The 20,675-nt window shown below is 39.3% G+C and overlaps 1 protein-coding gene across 1 annotated transcript in view; it reads left to right on the forward strand.

Annotated features, from left to right (window-relative positions):
* The window catches only part of tenm1 (teneurin transmembrane protein 1), a 147,959-nt gene that overhangs the window by 77,172 nt on the left and 50,112 nt on the right, over nucleotides 1-20,675 (forward strand). The gene's annotated exons all lie outside the window — the stretch shown is intronic.

Here is a 20,675-nt window from a genome sequence, read left to right on the forward strand (position 1 = left end):
CTTACATTTGTTTGAGCTGAACACCCTTTGTTTTCAACACTGTGCTTCAGTGTCACCTCTGTGTGATTTGTGTGAATGTTTATATCGAATCCAAGCTGCTGCCTGAGTGCATGATTAGCCATATCAATCCAAGGAATCTGAAAATGTGAAATGGGTCGCATGGAAACCGTCCCTGCTCTCTCATTTGAAACTCTTTCTTTTTGTTCTTGCCTCCAAAATGTTAAAAAGCAACAAAGCTATTTGCTGGAAACAGTGTGTGTGTGTGTGTGTGTGTGTGTAGGCCTGTCACGATAACAAATTTTGCTGAGCGATTAATTGTCTAAAAAATTATTGCGATAAACGATAATATTGTTTCAAGACCAGTTGACCCTGATTTAATGGAAATGACTAATAATGCATGTGATTTCCTGCCATAGATAGATACACTTTACTTTTCAAAAGAACACATAACACTGGAACTGATAAACTAAAACAAAACAACCAAAAACAAAAATAAAATGGATTCTCAGTCTCCATTAACAAAAAACGTACTTGAATAAAAACTAAACAACATAAAGCGAAAGTGGAAATAAATACTGCATTCAACCAAAAGAGTGCAGATTATGAAGTCTGTATACTGTATTTCCCTTCAGTAATCACTAGATTTAAATAGAGAAGACGGGCACATCCTGACGCAATAGTTCACACTAGATGATTTTTTTGCCCCTATTTTACCCTTACGACAATCTTAGAACGTTGGGCGATCCAAGATTCTCGCTGGTGATTTTGTAACCAATCATCCTGCAGTGTGTGGTGTGTTATGGTAGATCGTCGTGGCGGCTCCAATCTAAATCGGGGTTTTTCCCCGATTGGGAGCTTAACGCTGAATGTGACAGGTAGCGCAACCCTGAAGTCCAGCGGACATCGGAGATGATATGTGGAAACAACATTAACATTTATTCAACATTTCGTGCAAAGAATATAGAAATGACAAAGGGAGGAGTTGGAGCCAAATTGCTACCGCAGTTGACAAACCCGGTAAGTTTTCAGCTGTTCTTCGTTAACGTGACATAAATAGGTTATAATGATTTTCATTTAGTCAGGACTTTACGTCCACTCTAGCCACATGCATCACAGGTAGATTCTAGTAAAGCATTGATTAATGCCTGGTTTTAAAATTAGTTAACTGGACTTGTAGCCATTAGTTTGTGCCCATGTGGCTGGACACCACACGGCATGACGAACCTGATCGAACCGTTATGCCTAGGATTTCTGTCGGCTAATGTGTCTCTCAGGTTTTGAAAATGGGCCGACAACTCGTGTAGTGTGCTCTGGACATTACACTAAGGACATGAGGAAGGGAGGGTCAGTGGAGAGCACCAGAGCTGAGCTTTTTTTTTCATTCAGTGTCATCAACAGAAAGAAAAAAGGCAGGAAGAGACGATAAGCCGATAATTAAAATGATGTCCATAGGTTTAATTAACGTGCGATTAATTGATTTATTGTTTATCGCGACAGGCCTGTGTGTGCGTGCTGTCTTTATGCCTATAAGGAAACACTGTATGCAGATTTTTCTTTACAATTAGATTCCTCACAAATTGGTGCACGCATTTGTAATAAGGGCTTGTTTGAAATGTACCCTCCTTTATTCAAATAAGCCTGTGTCCTCCGAGTTATTGGCTGCAATATTCTCACATCGCCATTTTTAAAGACGACAAAAACCAACACTACATTTCTATGGCTTACATACAAACTCAGCAGATAACCCTCCTTACTCCGAAACACGGTGGTGGTAGCATCATGTAGCAAAGATGCTTTTCTAAAGTTGGGCAGGAGAGCTTATTACAACTGATGGTAACCTAAATGCAAAGTAATCCTGGAAGAAATCAATAAAAGTTTTAACTTACAGCAGAATCTCCAGCAGGGCAACAAACATGCAAAATGCAGCCAAAATCTATGAAGAATTGTTTTGATGAAAAGACATTCAAAACTAATTGTGTCAAAAAGTAGTTTGACAAAGTATTGAGTATGAATGCAAATGCACACATTTTTCAGTCTTCTGTATGTAAAAAAAAATATTTTCTTCTACTGTAAAATTCTGCGCTACTTTACATGGTGACACTTTATTTGAAGGGGTTTGCATAAGACTGACATGACGGTGTCATAAACATGACATAACACATGCTATGAACATGAAGGAGTCTTCATGAATGTCTGTCTGATGTCAAGAAGTATCATTCAGTAAATAATGACACTTTTGTTACAACGTTGTATTAGAAGTCAATTAAAAGTGCCAACTTTGCATTAAATGTGTCATTATTTACCGAATGACATTTCATGACAACAGTCATAAAGACTCCTTCATGTTTATAACAGATGTTAAGTCATGTTTAAGACAGTGTCATGCCAGTCTTATGCACACCCCTTCAAATAAAGTCTCACCCTTTGCCTTGGCCCGTCCCATAAATTTCAGTTGCTTTTTCCGTGATTCTGATATAAAAAATGGTTGAAAATCCCCACGGGGTGTTAATACTTTTGCAAAGCACTGCAGGTTCATTGATAAATGGTTTCACATGGCATTTTTGGAGTCTTTAAAATCGTCTGACATTCTGGATAAAGTCATCAAAACGCAGCACATCTATTTTACTGCTAGATCTTACACACACTGGGCTGCGTAACCCGGCTAATCAGGGAACAACAATGCACCGCCTCTTCTGTGTTCTTTTTATGTTTTATTCTGAATACAGTGGCACAGCACAAAGGCATGACTGGTTAAGCTATATGATAGGAATACTGTTTACAACAACAACACCCATTCCTTTATTTTTGATTTATGTGCAAAGCATTAATTAGCGAACACCATACACACAGAATCAATCCTCTGTTTCAGAATACAAACCTAATTCTGATTGAATTCGATGCTTAAATTAAAGCATTTATTGTTCACCTGCGATTGCTGATGCGCAAATGTTGCCTAGATGGCAAACACTCCCCCGAGCTTTCCAGCCAGGGTTGATTTTCAAGTTAATATTTTGGCCGAATTTGCCAATCCACTCCCAAGATTTGCAACTCGTTGAATTTGTAAAGCAGCAATTGAGCTGCAAGAGAAATAATACAGAGAGAGAGAGAAAAAAGTGAACTGTCCTGGGGCATTAAAATAACGCTTAATTGGTTCAAGGTTCCGACTGCGCGCTACCACAAAAACACCCCATCACGTGCGCAGCTAGCTAGAAGAGATTGATGGGTTCATGCTGTTTGTGCCCTTTTCTCTACTCTGCTATCAGCATTTTAAAAACAGAAATTGATTTAACCAAGCAACTCAATTCCCCCCCCCCACTTCCTATTCATCTAATTCCACTGATTATTACAGACAGACAAAGTTACCTTTAAAGGTAATTATTTAATTTTCCTGCTGTGACCCATGTCAAAATTAACAGTGGTATGATTTTGCTTTTGCCAAAAAAAAAAAAAAAAAAGTAGGTTGCATTGATGCTTTGCCACAATACAGCATGAAAGGCACAGGTGTGAATAATAAAACTAATAACGTGGCTGCAGTCCATTCAGGTGTTCCACTTCCATTTCTTTTGGATTTTTCATTTTAATTTACCGTCAGTCGGTAACACTTCAATAGAATAAGGCCATCACCAACGCCGGCTGCACCTGTGTTTTTCCTTTCTGCAGTATCTCAGTGGTTTTTTTTCCCAAAAGAAGGTCTGCTGTGTTACGCTCACGGCCCGCAAAACGCTAAAGGAGAAAGCCCTGAAAGTAAGGGGGTTACGCCGTGTTTTTGCTCGTCAACAAAGCACAAATTACAGGAATTATGGAAATAATATGCCAGGAGAACATTATTTAGGCTTGGCAGTGTGTCCTCGTTTCGTTTTTGTTAGTCATCGGCGCTCACAGCAGCACAGTGTCTTTCTCTGTTTCCCGTCGTAGCTGTCCACACACAGGTGTGTTCACTTCCAGCCTAATTAGACCTCGTTTTCCGCTGCTTTCGTGTCATGTCGGCGTTACGATGATCAGGTGTAAAAAGACGACTTGCGTCGGATCTTATGGTTCTCGGCAGTGTGTGGTTGTGGCTCCGGGTGCGCCTCGACGACGTCGGGTTGGATATTGATCGTGAAATTGCTCCTGATGTATCTGTGGTTTCTGAATGCGCCCGTGATGGAGCGAGGCCCCGTCTCCGTTTGAGAAGGAGTTAAATTTTGCGGATGTTTTTGAAAGTGGTCATTTGATTTGTGCTTTTTCCTCTCTTTGGCATATCACTAAGTATTAGGAGAATGATTTATCAGTGCATTATCATTCTTTATAAAAACGCACCTAATTAACACCAGGGAAAGAGTTTATACAGTGGTAGTTAGTCTGGGTTTATCTTTTTTTTGAGGGGGGATGCAATAACAGACCTACTTAAACTGTATAAAAAGCCTAAAATAGGGGAAGATTTAGTTGCAGTTAAATAATCTCTTACCAAACATTTTGGGGAAAAAAATCTAACTTTTAAGTTGAGTACACTTCTTCAGGAGGGAAAAGAAATTTTGTGTCACAAAATAATAGTTTTTCACAAAATCAATGTGGGGGAGAATATTTAGTACTGCTGCTGTCAATGTTTTTGCACAATCCCTGCTTTCCTTATATGGCAGCATTTTTCTTTTTGAGTGCAATGAGAGAGGGATCTTTCACCATTCATCTTTGTACAATCTCTGCATCATCAGGGGTTTCTCTATAGGATTTAATTCTGAGACAGATGGCCGAAGGGAAATAAAGTAAATTTTGTGTCTGGTGAGTCTTTCTGTTTAGGTTTGGCCATATGTTTAGTATCATTATGCTGCCAAAAAAAAAACAAAAAACAAAACCCAGTGTCGAGGTACTTTCTGCTTTCTGGTGCAATCCATCAGATTTCTATCTAAAACCTTAAATTAATCCACTTTAGAAATGTTTCAATAGGTAACAGTTAGCTGATTAAAATAAAGCAACTGAAACTGAAAAGATTCATTAACATGTTGTACAATTGTAAAGGGGCATGTAGTTTGAGGCAAAAATGTTACCATATGTAGCTGTCGCAGGAATGAGGAGATGAGAGAAGACGGCGTATGTAAGAAGCGCGTGAAGAATAAAAAGTGAGAGGCTCTGTAACAATTTCAGCATGTGGATGTATTCTGCCTAGCTTTGTGAATAAGATCATTAAAGATTTGGCTGTGGACGCTATTCAGAGTCTGAATAAACACAGACTCCAACGTAGCAGCCATCACAGACTCTCACTTCTGGAAACACAAGTCAGTGGACAGCAAGTGCATTTTTGTGTTGACAGACACAAACCTTCACCTGCAAAAGTCTAAAAGGATTCCAGGGATTGTGGGGGATGAATATCATTGAGGATCTTAAGCCTCTCTTTGCATTCAAGAGCGGTTGTTTACAGATGGACACTTACGAGGAAGAAGAGGCTGATATCCGGAGACTTATCGCTAGGTTCAGAGCACAAACTCGGGTCCAAATGGGAAGAGAGGGTGGTGGTTCTACCCAAGAGGCTTATGGTAACCTGCATCAGTCATAAACCACAGGCAGCAACATTCTAGTTATGGTCATAAACACTAGTGGGAGAGCTGTTAAACCAACACCACGTGGCAATCGTGAGTAGGCCACAGGATGTGCGGCCAAAGGAAGTGGTACAGACAGAAGAAAACGAGGCGAGGCCAAAAGTCATGCAGTTGAGCTCTGAGGCTTCACAGTTAGTGAAACGATTTGTCCAAGCAAACACTTAGGATCTCCTAGACTCTCAGTACAGGCAACTCTGTCACCTGCTGGCGGTCCACAGAGGAATGTTGTCTTAGCAAGAGGGACTTTATGGATACACAACCACTGTTGGCCATTGTATCCCCACTGCGGATGCAGGCCTCGTCAAACACCACAGCGTTCCTTCACAGGTTCTTCAGGAGTTTATGCACGTGAACTTGTTAGCTAGAGGAAAGTTCCAACCTTTAGCGCTCCGATGCCGTGATGGTTGTGAAGAAGGAAGAGAGTGTGCGTTTCTGTTGTAATTATCGGAGGTTAAACCAGGTGGCTATCCACTCCCGAGGATGCACAACCATTTGATTTAACCCCAGGCTATTTCCAGGTAGCGACAAGTGAAAAGGACCGGGAAAAGACAATCCCATTTGGCATCTCTTAGAACCAGGATGCGGTTTGGATTGTATAACACCACATTTACCTTTCAGCAGCTAACAGGGTTGGTTCTGGAGAATCTAAGTTTTGACACCTTCCATGTTTATTTAGATTATAATACTGTTCCTCCCAGGTCTTTGAAAACCACTGCACCACGGCGGAAGCCGTGTTCAAGTGACTCAAGCAACATGGGCTGAAGTTGAAGCCATTGCAGTGCTTCCTTCTGCAGTCAGAGGTCAAATTCCTGGACTGTGTGGTCTTGGCTAGAGATATTCAGGTTGACAAGGGAAAGTTCAGTGACCAAGACACCTGGCCTGACCCCAAGAATGTAAAGGAGGTGAGACAAATATCGGAGTTCATGTGTCAGTACAGGTCCTTTGTGCCCAGGGCTGATCACTTAGCTGGACTCCTACATGCCCTGATCAGGAAAAAAAAAGCTAAAGCTAAAACCGGTGACTGCCAGCCTTTTGTCTGGAGCAAACAATGCCACTCTAGACAAACTAAAACATTGTTTTATGTCTCTGTCTGTCTTTTTAATGTCCTGATTCTAGTCTGCCTTTCACCTTAAAAACAGATGGCAGTCGACATTGACTTTCGGCCATGGTTAGCCAGAGACAAGGGCTGTCATGGAAAAGTTTATGGACTATCTGATATTTTCAAAGTTTCTGATGGTCACTTATCACAAGCTACTATGATACAGCAAACCTGGGAAGAAAATGGCCACTGCGATACATTTAAAGTTTGTTTGACTGACTAAATGTTCTGTTAGAGATGCTGCTTTATAATATTTAGGAAAACCCAACAAACATCAGACAACACTTGTTTTACATTGTTGGAAAAGAAGTATATCTCTGCTTATTCCAATTTTTCTAAAAAGTGGAATAAAATGATCTTTATTTTTGCTTTACTTGGGAAAAGTTCTCAGCAGATGCTAACATGCAAAAGTTCAAATGGTTTGCATTTCCAATTGAAGACTGAGCTGCCAAACATTAAAGGGAAATAGAAAAAATAAAATAATAAAAGGGCAACTCCATCGTCTTCTACAGTTTGTCCTGCTGGAATATTCACATGCTTTGGAGAAGAGGTTCAATTAACAGTTAATTTATTTTATGCCAGTGGGAGATTTAGCAGCATCATTCATAATTGGCACGATTCAGTCGTGAGAGGTCTGAAGTTATAACTGTTTCACACTAACGTATGAAAAATGTATAATGGATCTGGAAATATTGCTGCTAGGAATTGGCTGAGAAAAGATTCTCATGGTGTTGTGAGTAAAAATACCACAGTTTCACACAACTGAGGTATTTACACAAAAAATGTGAGACATAATCAGACTTCTTTCTATTAGGATATGAAAAATACTCCTGCTAGCCTGCACGTTAAAGATGGTGTTTTTAGCTTTTCCCGGCTGTAATTTTAAACCAGCTTTACCTTACTAACAGCGATGCCTCATTTAGCTTTCATTTCATACATCTCTGTTTATGCAACCAGTAACATCTCAACAGAGTCAAATTTGTTTTCTGGTAAATTAAGGAAAAATATAAGAATCTCCTTTTACCCAGCTGATCAGCCATGTTCAGCAATAGGTGTGGGAGGGTCAGCACTGCTTTATTTTCTCTGCACAGCCAATGGAAATATATCATCTCGTGTCATTAAACAGAAGGCATAGTCTGATGGGTTTTGCCAGTTTTAACTCTCCACAGCCTTGGTGTAGTTTGATTCTATCTGTGCTGAACTGGAAGAACCTGGACCAGGAAAACCTTTAATCGTCCTTATCTGCTGCTTTTATATTGGTGGTTGGGGTCTAAAAGCTTTATCAGAGGGGTAATTTCCCACCCCATAATTCAAACAGTTATGACCAAAAAGAAGAAAATCGTGGCCTAACATTTTATACAAAACTGAAGCTGTTACCTACTTTTCTTCGCCAGTGAGGCTGAGGAGATTTTGCCCATTTTACAGTCCAGATGGATTTTTTTCCCCCCCTTTAATCCAGAATAATCTGCAGAATCGCAGAGAATTGTCCGTGAGAGCATGTTCATTTTTAGCACGTTCTTTTAGCGAGGAAAATGTAATCCTGATAATTATAGCCCTACTAATAGATCAAGAATGGCTTCTTTGGGCTTACAGAAGAAGAAGAAAAAGCACTTCTAGTAACTATGTTGAAATTATAAAACGTCTGCCATTAAAATACTTTCCTGTGTGAATAATTTTGTAGATTCAGCTCTGATTCCTTCCACTCAGTGCATTGGATGATCTCATTAAATTAATGCACATATTTCAGACATTAAGCCTTGAGTGTCAATATCATCTGGCTAATTGTCCCAACCTTTTTAATTGCCTGACTGCAGTCGACTCCAGCATTCTGTCCTTTGTGTTTCCCTTCTACGTCTCTGTTTGACTTGCTCTGATCTGTCTGCTTAACCAAAGTGACAAGCCATATACATGCAAAGCATTTAGAAGAGCGACACAGGTAAAAAAAAAAATCCAGTTTAGCTGGGTCAGAGGGTTTTTGGTGTCTTTTTTTTTTCAACCTAAATCTTGTTGGGTAAGCATTTTAAAGCTGGTGTTTGATAGCGCCTCTGGAACTCATAACTGGATAAATTACATGAACTCATATGTCCGGAGTTCAAAGTGGCTGCGCTGTTGCTTTTCATTTTAAGTATTGTTAAATTTATATTAAATGTTGCAAGAAATAGACTATTCTACAAGGAAATAAATGGGGCTCCTTGATTGGCTGCAGCAAGTCGGTTAAGATTAGGATCTGTTCAGGTATTACAGCTTCTCTTGAATATTTCAGAAATACTCTACGAATAGGCAAATTTTTCACTAATAATTTGGAGTTAACTGAAAATAAATTGCCAATATTTCTTTAGTATGTCTTTTTTTTTGTTAGTAGTTCCTCACTTATTGTCTGTGTGGCACGTAGGCAGAATTATTGTGTGAAGCCCAACAGATTTACTTTCATCAGTGGAGCATTACGACTATCACTACGTTTTTCCACGTGATATATAAAAATACAAATCTTTGCTAGAAATAACTTTGGGTTTACTGTAAATGTTAAGGACTCTCATCAGTTTCTTTTGTTGTTTTTTAACTTTTATCTTCCAGTCCAGTAAATGACACTAAGCAAAAGTCCACAGCAGAATTAGCTGTTTAGCATCGTCACAATCCACATAGTCGAAATACAAAATACTATTTTGTCCTAAACTTTATGGAAGGAAAAAAAAATACCATATCAAAATTAATAACTCTTCCCCAAGTGAAAATGCAAAGAGAACAAATGGCTGCTCCATTAGTCTGATCTAATTAAAAAGCATGAGCCGAAACAATGCAGACAAAACATGCAGTTTACAGCTCAGAACATAAAAACAACGCAAATAAAACTAAAAGTGAAATTACCTATTAAACATGAGACTATTCTTTTAGCATCTGGTGGCCTGTTTAACAGCTTATAAAACTCTACCAGACGTCGTAAAGTACGACTGATTCTGTGAATCTTCCTTCAGTGCTAACGTTGTTCGCCAGAAAACAGGACATTTTTTTTCTATATTTATTACAAACAGCGAGTGCTGGAGTGACGGGAAGAGCTTTAGATGTTGTTGTGCTTTTTTTCCCCTGTTGTGATACATAATAGAAAACATTGACATACCATGTGTTTCCTCTTCTGAATCAGAGTAGCAATTCCTTGTGGCTAATATATTTCCTATCTGATTGCATGTACCCTACCGTGACGGTTTGATGGAAATTAACTCTTATACTCTTGCTGATGTTAGTTGTACACAAACCTTAGGTTGTTTACATGCGGCATTGTTAATTAGTATCTGGAGTAACCATTGTTTTTCTGTATACTTTATATCTTAAACGCCACCTATTAATGCAACACAGTTCCTTCTAAAGCCATACCTTCCCATAATTGGTATGTGATTATTAAATGATACAATATTTACTTTTTTTCAGATAACACCCTTTGAAACGAAATGTAATCAGTAGGCATTTATTTTAGATTTTCTATATTATTTGATTTAAAAATGGAAGTTGCATTTGTGTTTTAATTTGGTTATACAAACAGCTAAAATTGTAAAGTTCAAAATGTGCCAACTCGGACGCCACACCATGTTCTGATAATATTGCTTCTTCTTTGTCTGCTGCTGTTTTTTGTGGCATAATGTCCTACAGTAGCATTTTTACAAATAGCTATGTCCAAAGTTTAAGGCCAAACCAAGACAGACCCTAACCCTACCCTATGGCATAAAATAGTCAGGATAAGAAAATAATTAGTGAATCCATCGGGTTTATTCAAGTTTAGAAAAGAAACACAAAGACGACAGGTGAGGTAGGTAGAAGCTAATATCTGCTTTAATTTGACACAGAAGTATTATTCCCAGACTGCAAAGCTCAGCACCGTTGAACATCCTGTATCTGTGCCGTTCTCTAATAGAAAACTCTGTCCCGACACTCCTCCTGTTCACTCCTGAAAAGGTGTTTCATACTCACCTCGTCGCTGTGGTGGACAGACTCTGCTGTGGCTGTTGTACTCAGAGTAACCAGTGCTTAGAAAAGCTCTGGAGGCTTCTGCCTGTAGCCCCCTGTTTCCCTGTCATCTGTCTCCCACAGCTCGCCCTCCACATCCTCCTCGCACCCGCTTACCAATGGTAATGAGTGGTAGGCTTCACAGAGAAAAACCCGTCTGATTCTTTTTTGAAGTTGTTCTTCTGTGATTTTTCCTTCCACTGATCTTGTCTCGAGTCCTCTTGTGAACTCCTCTCGCTCCGAGTTGGAACGTCCTTTTATTTTTCTCTCATTCAAGCCGGGTTTTCACCCCGTCTCGTTTCCGCCCGTCCTACCAACCGGATCGTCCCCCGCGACCCTTCGTCTACGTACTTACACTTACAAGCTACATCAAACAAGCCGTGCCTTAACGGTAATCCACGCCATGTCGTTTTATATGTTGCTAACGCTTTGTCTGTATTCTCCCCGTTATGTAAACGGCAGGGATTATCTCGTGTCCTTCAAACACCACTTATGAATACGAGATCTGGGGCATTGTTTGGAGTTGGCTCTGTTCGATGTTCTGCACTCAATTAGCTTAGTAAATAAAAGGCCTTGCTCCATTTAGGATGGATCCCATGTCTGACATGAAAGAGGTTGCATTCTCAGAGGAACCCCCCCAACCCTCCAGCCTTGGCTCTCATCTATAGACTCTTTCTGTTCACAGCATGTCCCTCTTTTTACTTTTTTTTTCTGAGAATACATTTGTTCATTAATATTTTTGTGTCTGTTTCATGTGTTTGGACAGATGAATTCAAGTGAGTTTGGTGTTGGAGGGATTAGTTGTTGGTGGTTGCCCTGTGCAGGTTTTATCTGCTGCGTGTTGACTCGTCCCAGACACCCAAAAGCTGACATCCACAGAGAGAGGAATGTGCTTTTATGTGCACGTGTGTGTGTGTGTGTGTGTGTGCGTGTGCGTGTGCGTGTGTGAGAGAGAGACTGTACACACTCTTCCTCTGACCCACAGGGGGCAGGCTAATGCCCTTATCAGGACCTGACATACTGCCACCACATTTCTCCCTTTTGCCCTGCCAGCCTGTCTCTACTTCCTCTCTTTTCTCCTCTCTTCTGCTTTCTTTCAATCTCTCTTTCTGTCTCTGTCTTCCCTGCACAGATAGACACGTTTGTCTTGTCCTCAGCCGCTGGCTGCAAGGCTCATTGTCGGTGTTGAGATGACGTTGTCGAATGAAGCTGTGAGGTTTTAACCGGTTATGATTTGTAGCATATTAAACAACCTATGTGTTTGAAAAAGGAAGAAGTTTAAAAAAAAAAATCACAGTCAGGGGGTAAATAGGTTTCACATGTCTTGCAACAACCCTGCTCAGCTGCCACGGTTGCACCAGGCAAGCTAGACTCCATACGGTGCCTGGTGGTTGACGTTGCATAAGCAGTTTAGGTGAATGAATACCTCCACACTCTGGCTGCTGGTTTCATTTACAGAGATGAAAAGTGGCGGTAAGCGTAGGAGGATATCAAAGTTTTATGTGGATAAATCAGGCATCCCCGTATTGATCAGAAAGTCCTTACTCAAATCAATAGAAATAAAGAAACTAGCCACTGTTTGCAATAAACAAATCAAGCAAGAACAGTTTAAATGGCTCACCCTGTTTGAACTTTGTTTCTTTGAATTAAATCCATCATGTCATTTTTGATGACTACTGCAGTTGCAAAGTCTTGGGGACTTGGTAGAGCTCTCTTTTAATGGCCTGCTCCTAACCTTGCTCAACTATGCTCAACTGGATTACTAAGACCCATCAGGGCCAAAGCTGTCGTTTTACATCTATTTGCTTCTTTGAACTTTTTGGACAATACTTTTGTTATATTTGTTATATATACTAGGAAATCTAATCTAAGTATTTAACCCTTTAACTGCCCGCTCAACCATTTGGTTGAGCACATTTTGGGTCTCTATATCTCAACATGAGGGGTGCCTAACTTAGCTTAACCTGATTGAGCCATCTCTGCCACTTGCTTGAAGTATGATATGCTAAAGAAATTAAATAGAGGGCACTGTTTCTTTAAATTGCATTCTTCTTCTTTCTCTCTCCAACCAGGAAGTCAGAAACACAAAAACTCTGTCACAAATATCGACTGGTTGTGGTAAAACTTTGAGAAGTAGGAATAGTTTTCTGGCATATGATAGTGTTATAGACCCTATTAAACAGAATTATGTTACTTTATACCACCTAAAAAACTAAATTAAGGTTCTTCCATCTCAAGCACACCTGATGCAAATGTGTTCATTGATGGAAATTTGTACTGGGCGAGTGGAGGGGATTTAATTAATTGTTGAGACTAACCATTAAGAAACAGGATTTAGTGTTGAATTTGGGTGAAATTCTTGTTATAGTTTATTTAAATATTGTCATACCTGAACCTTTTGAAATAGGGGTTGAGTATATTGATGAAAATGTTTGACCTTTCTGAATCTTTAAAGGGACATTTCATCCACCACAAGTCAAATCTTAACCATCAACAATGTTATGTTATAAATATTCACTGTGAAGTTTTCATCCAACTATACTGTGACATACAGTATTACAGCCATCCTTAAAATGGTTTTGTTTGAGTCAATTAACACATTTTAATGATTTCTGATATATTTTTACCTTTAGTTCTGAGGTAATGATGTAACACACAATTGATAATTTATTCAATTTGTTAATATTTCATGAAACAATTTTACTGGATCAATTGTAAAACAAACAACAAGTTTAAACTAACCAACCTAGTAATGTTGCAATATCAACATGTTCCATCCAAAAGATTTTCACTTTCTCAAAAATATGTGTATCTGAATAAAATAAAATGGCTTTTAACAGAAACTATAATCCATCGTGTGTTACTTGGAGTGTTTTTGGTCAAACAAATTTTCAGTTTGTGGTCTGGACTCTGCAACATGTCATGGATTCAAATACTGGACGAGCCCCCAATTTCACACAAACTGGCTTATTATTTTTGGAAATGCAGCTGAAAGTGTTAATGTTAATGACAAAACTTAGTGGGCCTTAACAATGGAAGCATTGATAGATTGATAGCAGTTTCTATATTCTAGTATTGTCAGTCTTTGTGAATCCAATGGTCTGCATAACATTCAGTCGGCTCTGTTGCTACTCATCATTCTCTGGTGACCTACCACCTTTGCTGCACCAGTTTTGCATTGTTAAAAACTTCCCAACTTAAATAATTTAGCCTTGTTTGTGTGCATGCCTTGCATAGTGTAGCATTTGACATGAGCCAGGCATTTGTGAATTGTGGGTTAGGGTGGGAAAAAAATCAACAACAATCAAATATGGTTTCAGAAGTATCATACAGGAGAATAGCTGTGCAATTTAATTTTATTTGCACTTCTGGCATTAGTACACCAAAGAGAATTGAAAGCAGTATGTGGCTAATTTTATATGCTCCCATATACTACACACACTGAAGTTCACAAATGTCCGGAGGTGATTCAAACAACTCAAAATTTCTCGTCTTAGCACAGAGGACATCTAAAACAAGGTACAACCGATGGACATAAAAACACTGCAAACCCCTGCATGACTCAGCAGCTTTAGTATTCTTTGGAGGCAGAGTTGCAATTACTTTTCCAGAAATCTGCTGCTTCCCAAACTGTATTCAACCGCTGCTAGGGAGAGGTGATCAGATCTCTCAGGATTGATTCTTTCATGGCAGCTGCTCTCTGTTTTAACTTTGAAACAACCGTCCCATTCTCATTCTCCCTCTGGCTCCCAGAACATTTTTTACAGACTGATTGTTGCATCTGACAAAATGGAGAAGGGAGGAGAACAGATTACTGATGGAGAAGGAAAGAAGTGAAGGAAAGCGAGTGGAACCAAAAATTATAATGATAAAAAAAATTACATGATTTACTACATTATAAAGGGAGAAAATGGAGGAAAAAGAGATGATGAAATGGATAAAGATGGTGAGATGGATAAATCTGTGTTTCATGTTTAAATCCTGTAGCGTGATGCAGTCCCGCACCTCATCTGCATATTAAACTCACCCTGTGGCTGCCTTCCCTCTCTGAGGGTCAACTATCACAACGTCTGCTGGCTTAAACAGAGCAGCGCTTTACAAAACAAGGGCACCAGATAAGCCACACTTTGTTTTTTTGGCTCCAATATTCAACTCATGTGTGCACGTTCTCGTCTGTGTGTAGTTTTTAACAGCCTGCGTCTCTGTTTTGTTTCACATTGACCAAGCTTTTGTCTTTGCCCCTGGACATTCCTGCATTAATGATACACACATGAATTAATCACACAGCAAGGCAAACAGCAGCATACTTTTATGGTAATACAAAGCAGAGAGAGAGAGAGAGACGCCATTGGGTCATGCTATTTCTGCTGCAGCTTGTTTTCTCACTGCAGCATCCATGATAATTAGAGGAGCGGCGGTGGTTTGTGAGACAGACATGCATCACTGAGCAGCTACACCGTGAAGTTCTACCGGGGAGTCGGTTTCTCCCAAAATGATTTTTAGAAAATACAGCTGGTGGGGGGGGGAAATCCACAAACTCTAATAAATAGCAAAGAAAAAAAATTAAACACAGCACAGGTACATCTGGACTTGCTCTGATACGTCCCAGATGATTTTTTTTTTTTTTTTGGAAACCTGCAGCTCATCTTGGCTAAAACATTTGCAGATTGTGTTTGTTCTTCAGGTGGCTTAAATGAATCTGGCAGATTCTGAATGTTGTTACATTTGTTTATACACTGTCTACTTTGAAGAGGAAATGAAAAGAACAAGTTAAGAATGATTTCTCTTGAAGGATATCAATTCCTTTTTATCAACATTGTGCTTCCTGAGAGATAAATGATTGAAATGTTTAAGTGCAGCTCCTCTCACGCTGCACTTAAAATAAATCTGTGTTGTTGTGTTACTGATTTTTTTATTTGGTGTCTGTTTGGTACAAAGGTATTGTGGGAACAAAAACTTGGCTACACATATTTAGTGCGAACATTTGAACTAGTGAAGCTCTGGCTATGCCATGCAGAGTCTCTGTTTGTGATAAAGAAGATCCAACTTATACTTATGGTAAAACACTAAGACAGTCTTGAACTTTCTACATCAGATGGTAAATTGATGAGATGGTGACGACATAACAGAAGCAACATGTTATTTTCTGACAAATTCAGTAATCAATTATGCCAACATGCATTATAAGAAAGGAAAAGTATGATGACGCCTTTTGGAAAGTTCCTGTCCTGCTTGAGCACCACGTTATGCACTACTTTCACTGCAAAAATACAAAATCTCACCAAGTGTTTTTGTCTAGTTTCTAACGGTAATGTCTAAGTTCACTTAAAATAAGACAAAACTAACTTAAAATTAACTTTTCAGCAAGATATAGGAGTTTGTTTTAAGTCAGTAATTCCTTAATATTGATGAAAAAGTGCAAGTCCCACTGACAAAGTAGTTTCACTTACAACATTTCATATTTAAAATACTTTTATTAAATTTTACATATAGTTTTAACTTTTTGCTCATTAACAGAAAGAATTAAAAATAGAAAAAAAACAGTTAAGTCGATTTTAGTCTTGTTATGAGTGAAATTAATACTTTTTAAAATCAAAATCAAGGAATTATTAGCTTAAGACAACCTCCTGTATCTTGCTGAAAAGTTACTTGTAAGTTGAAGTTCTCTTATTTAAGATATTTGCACTGGGAGCTTCATCAAAAATGCTGGGTAAGATTTTGTGTTTTTGCAGTGTTCCCTTGATCTTTTTCTTAAAATGATTTGATCATTGGTGGGAAACACGATGTAGGGATGAGTTTGTCATCCTAAGAGCCGAGAAGGCTGCTGCTAACATTCACCGATTGATCTTTGTGTGGAAAAATGTGCAAAAATGTACTTCTCTTTTAAAACTAGTAAGGAGGATGCTTTATTGGTTAAAATACCTGGGGTCTTCTGCAACTTTAAGAGCTTTTGATATATACGTTGGCAAAACAGACAGACTGATGAGAGGCCATCTTTGGCTGAGTATAAAGGAGTTTCGGATGAAAGAATTGAAGTCCTCGCTTTTGATTCGGAGATATCTACGGATCGCAGAACAAATGCAAATCAGTTTTCTGAACCAGCTGATAGCCGCTTCCTTTCCACCTTTTGTTCCCCGTTTTTCTTCAAAAAACACACGTTGGACCAAAGAACACATCCTCCTCTAAACAGTCGTACCGACAAAAGTGCAGCTTTTACAGAGATGCTCTCCTCGTGGAAAATTTAATTTCAGGTTGCTGATCTCTATTTAAGAGGTATTGTCAAAAGAAGAAATAATGGCAAACATTTTTCTCCAGTTCTCCAGATCTGCTTGCACAAAAAGAGGGCCGAGTGTAAAAGGTAAAAGTGCTGAAGTTGTGAGGCTTTGAGCTGATTTAAAGGCTTAATTTTAGTTGCCAGTCGTTCTCTTCACCTTGTTCTGCGAGGATCCTGCAGTTATTATGACTTATTTATGGCAACGTCTTCCCCCTGCTGCTTCAAGGTTTCTGCAAGGCAATGTGTATGCATATCACAATCCATTAAATTTAAAGGATAATTAATATTACACATTTAGGTGTCCGTTATATTTCAGTTTTGTTGGAGCAGCACAATCATTATTTCATGTTTCATTAACTCAAGTAGTTAAACAAACAATCTTTCTGGGGTTTGGGATATAAGATAGAATCTGATGTTAGCACATCAACACCCATTTCATCTTTATTCGCCCTTTGACACTGTAATAAGTTCATCTAATTATCATATTTGCTTGTTTTTTTCAAATGGATTTTATGACTGAAAATATGTAATAGAGATTTGGAAAGATTGTGTCTGCACTGAAAACAAGCGCGACACAAACACTTTCAGATGCAAAGAGTCTGATCGGTCCTCTCTTAAGCTCTTTAAGCATACAGTTGTTTTCAGCACATAAAACATTAGAAGCCCCTCTGCGCCTCCCGACTGAGAGACCCTCATTATTGGCCTTTTCCTCCAGAGTGAGGCCATTTTCTCTGCACATAGACCGCCGCTGAAAGGACGATTCGAACCGCAGAAATGTAATCAGTAGAAGAGTGGAGTGACTGGCACAGGGAGGATGGGCCCAGACGCTTCATCTCCTCTCACCGCGGGGGGAAGGAGACGTGGTGGGAAGCCCATCAGAAAGTGGGCTGGGAGGATACCGGCGTAAGCAGCGAGGTCCTCTGCGTCTCAGGTGGCCACCATCTGAAGTGCGAGTGTAAAATAAAAAGGAGTCCAGGTGAATAAACTGATTCATTTCTACTCCTCCAACAAACTTCTGCTCATGGATTCCTTTTGTTAGCAATGATCTCACATTTATAGGGGTAAAAAATAACTTAATTTCTTAGTTTAATGTTGTCCTGTTGCGGTATATTGCGCAGAAGTAGACATGATTTTACTCTTTATAAGTTGGAGTAAAATGAACATTGTTCTTTTATTCTATGAATTACTGTCATGTCTCCAATTTTAATCAGACTTTGCCGTCATGGAAGAAGCTTCTGAGAACCATCATGTGACAAGATAATTATATTGTACAAACATGACAATATATTGTATAACTGTAGTAAAGTTATACAATATACAACTGTTTATTGTTCTATATACAATGAAGCAATAAACATGATTGTTCCATTGTGTAAATGTGACCTTTATCTTGCATAAACATGTCAGTTTCATCCAGATGGTGGCGGTAGTGTGCTTTTAGTGCATGCTTAATGAAGGATAATTTACAGGTCAAGAACTTCATGCTTGGTCTAAGACATAAAGAGGCACTGATGCTGCTGTGTGTTGTGGATGAAATTCTTATCAGTCTGATAGGACCTTAAACAGAGTGGAAAAAATCAGTCCCATCCTGTGACCTTCCTAATTGACCAGCTGGACGGCTGCCAGAGGCGTCATGGATTTAAGGTTCCCCACCTTAAATGTGTTGAACATGTTGTGACTCAGGGTACAATAAGACATCTGTTAAAATGTCCTGACCCCCAATGATGTGGAACTAAAGCAAATGAGGCTGATCAGGGTATGTAAATCCTAAACCTAATTTCATGTGACATGTCTATAAATTTAGCTTCACTCAACCCAGAACAGGAATTAGATCAAACTTAGAATCCAGATAAACTCCTATTAGTTTATCTAGAGAAACTACTCTCAACCTAATTTAGCTTTAAACTTTTAATATCGGAGCAAGACATGGAGAAACTCCTGTTAGTTTACAAATCTAGAACAAACTTAGGAAGTACCATCTAGTTTATAGAATCAAACATGGAGAACCAACATCTAATTTATCAGATTAAAAATCCAGACAAACTCTTACTAGTTTATAAATTATGGATTACTTATTTTTATTAAACATGGGGAACCAATATGTAGTTTTATACTTTTACCTTTCATTTTTTAGTCTTTCTTTTGGTTTGTTGTTTTGTTGTATTTCCTTCTAACTCATGTAAAGCACTTTGACTTGCCTTGTTGCTGGAAATGTGCTATGAGATAAAATAATTTTATCTTCCTTGTAAACTCATGGTTTCCATAGGAATCACAACAACGAGCTGTCCATATTTTTAGCCATTCAGTTTTCTTTGCACGTATCCCAAATCAACCTGGTATTTTTGAGTCTCATTGTCAATTCAGCATAAAAGTATGCTGTTGCAAGCATCTGGATGAAAATATCACATTTGTACAGTATAATTATCCTGTTCAACAACATATTTTCCTGTGTGACAGCAAAGACCTGGGCTTATGAAGGACCATTTTGAGGTTTCTTTCACTCAGCAATCATTTAGTTCCTTGAACTACATGTTTTTGTTGATTTCTCTCAAGTATAAGCAATGGCCGACTGCTGATGGTCAGCTTTCTGACGCTGGCCTGTATGTTTCCCTGCAGACTGGAGACTCCATTGTGTACGACACATATTCAAGGCTCACCGTGCCAGATGCAGGAAAGCAGCCACCTTACAAAACCCAAACTCCCTCCATCAATCACAGGGAGAAAGCTGGGTTTTATTTGGTCCATATCATGTTCTGGGATATGATGGTATTAAGAACCAAACACTTCTTAAGATTGTTAGCAACTGTTTTTGCAGGAACGTGAAGCTGCGTGGACGTCGCCTTGTAGCCTTTAGCTTTTGCCATCTTCTTTCCGATCTCCTCAAACAGCTGTCGGCTTTGCTTCCTCTGATCTATGTTCAGTGTTGTGCTCTTAACGATACCAAACAATCCAGCAGCATGCTTGTTTCCTCTTAATAAGCTGAATGACTGAGACGCTCGAAGGCAGCTGCGATGCTAATTACAGTTTAAAACAGTTTGAAACATGACATGGATGTAAGAGCTAATAGACTTTTTAGGGGCAGCAGTAAATCTGCTCATGCTATTCTAGCATATCTTGGCTTGTCATTTAAACTGAAGAGAATAATTTTAAGGATTGTGTTTTGAGATAAAACAGCCAAAGTCTGCTTAAAAACAGCAAAGCGTTTTCTCTGGTTTTATAGAGGCACGTTTTAAATATGTGCAATTAAACTGGCATGTTGGGCAGAACAGTGCACAGACTGAGGGCTGCTTTGTTTGTAGTCTTAGTGTGTTGAGAGGCTTCAGAGAGATTACTGAAGCTGACTGTGTGTGTAATGAAGCCCAGAGTCAATAACAGATGCAGGCTCCAGGCCAGGGGCTGAGTCTGTGCGTCCAAAGTGCAACATTTGTGCAAGTCCGTGTTCTGGCACATGCCCGTTGCTGATTGACAGCAAGCAGGTCTCTAGACCTACTCTGCCTCCCGCTGAGAAGGGACAGACAGTTAGTTATGGGCGCCTTGTTAAAGGCATGTCAGGCTGACAGCGTCGGTGTGATCATGGTAAATGTGACACGCGTGTTCCTTTAACTGGTTGGGATGGCCACTGCTGTCAGCTTGGCTTGTCAACTTCCTGTGGGAGCCTGGCAGACTGACAGGAGGAGGGAGGCTTTGCTGCTCGTAGAGAAATAAACTGCATTTACAAGAGTCTAATGCCTGA

This window comes from Poecilia mexicana, unplaced genomic scaffold (assembly GCF_051168715.1).
Source record: "Poecilia mexicana isolate PSO_F unplaced genomic scaffold, ASM5116871v1 scaffold_10, whole genome shotgun sequence".
NCBI classification, from domain to species: domain Eukaryota; kingdom Metazoa; phylum Chordata; class Actinopteri; order Cyprinodontiformes; family Poeciliidae; genus Poecilia; species Poecilia mexicana.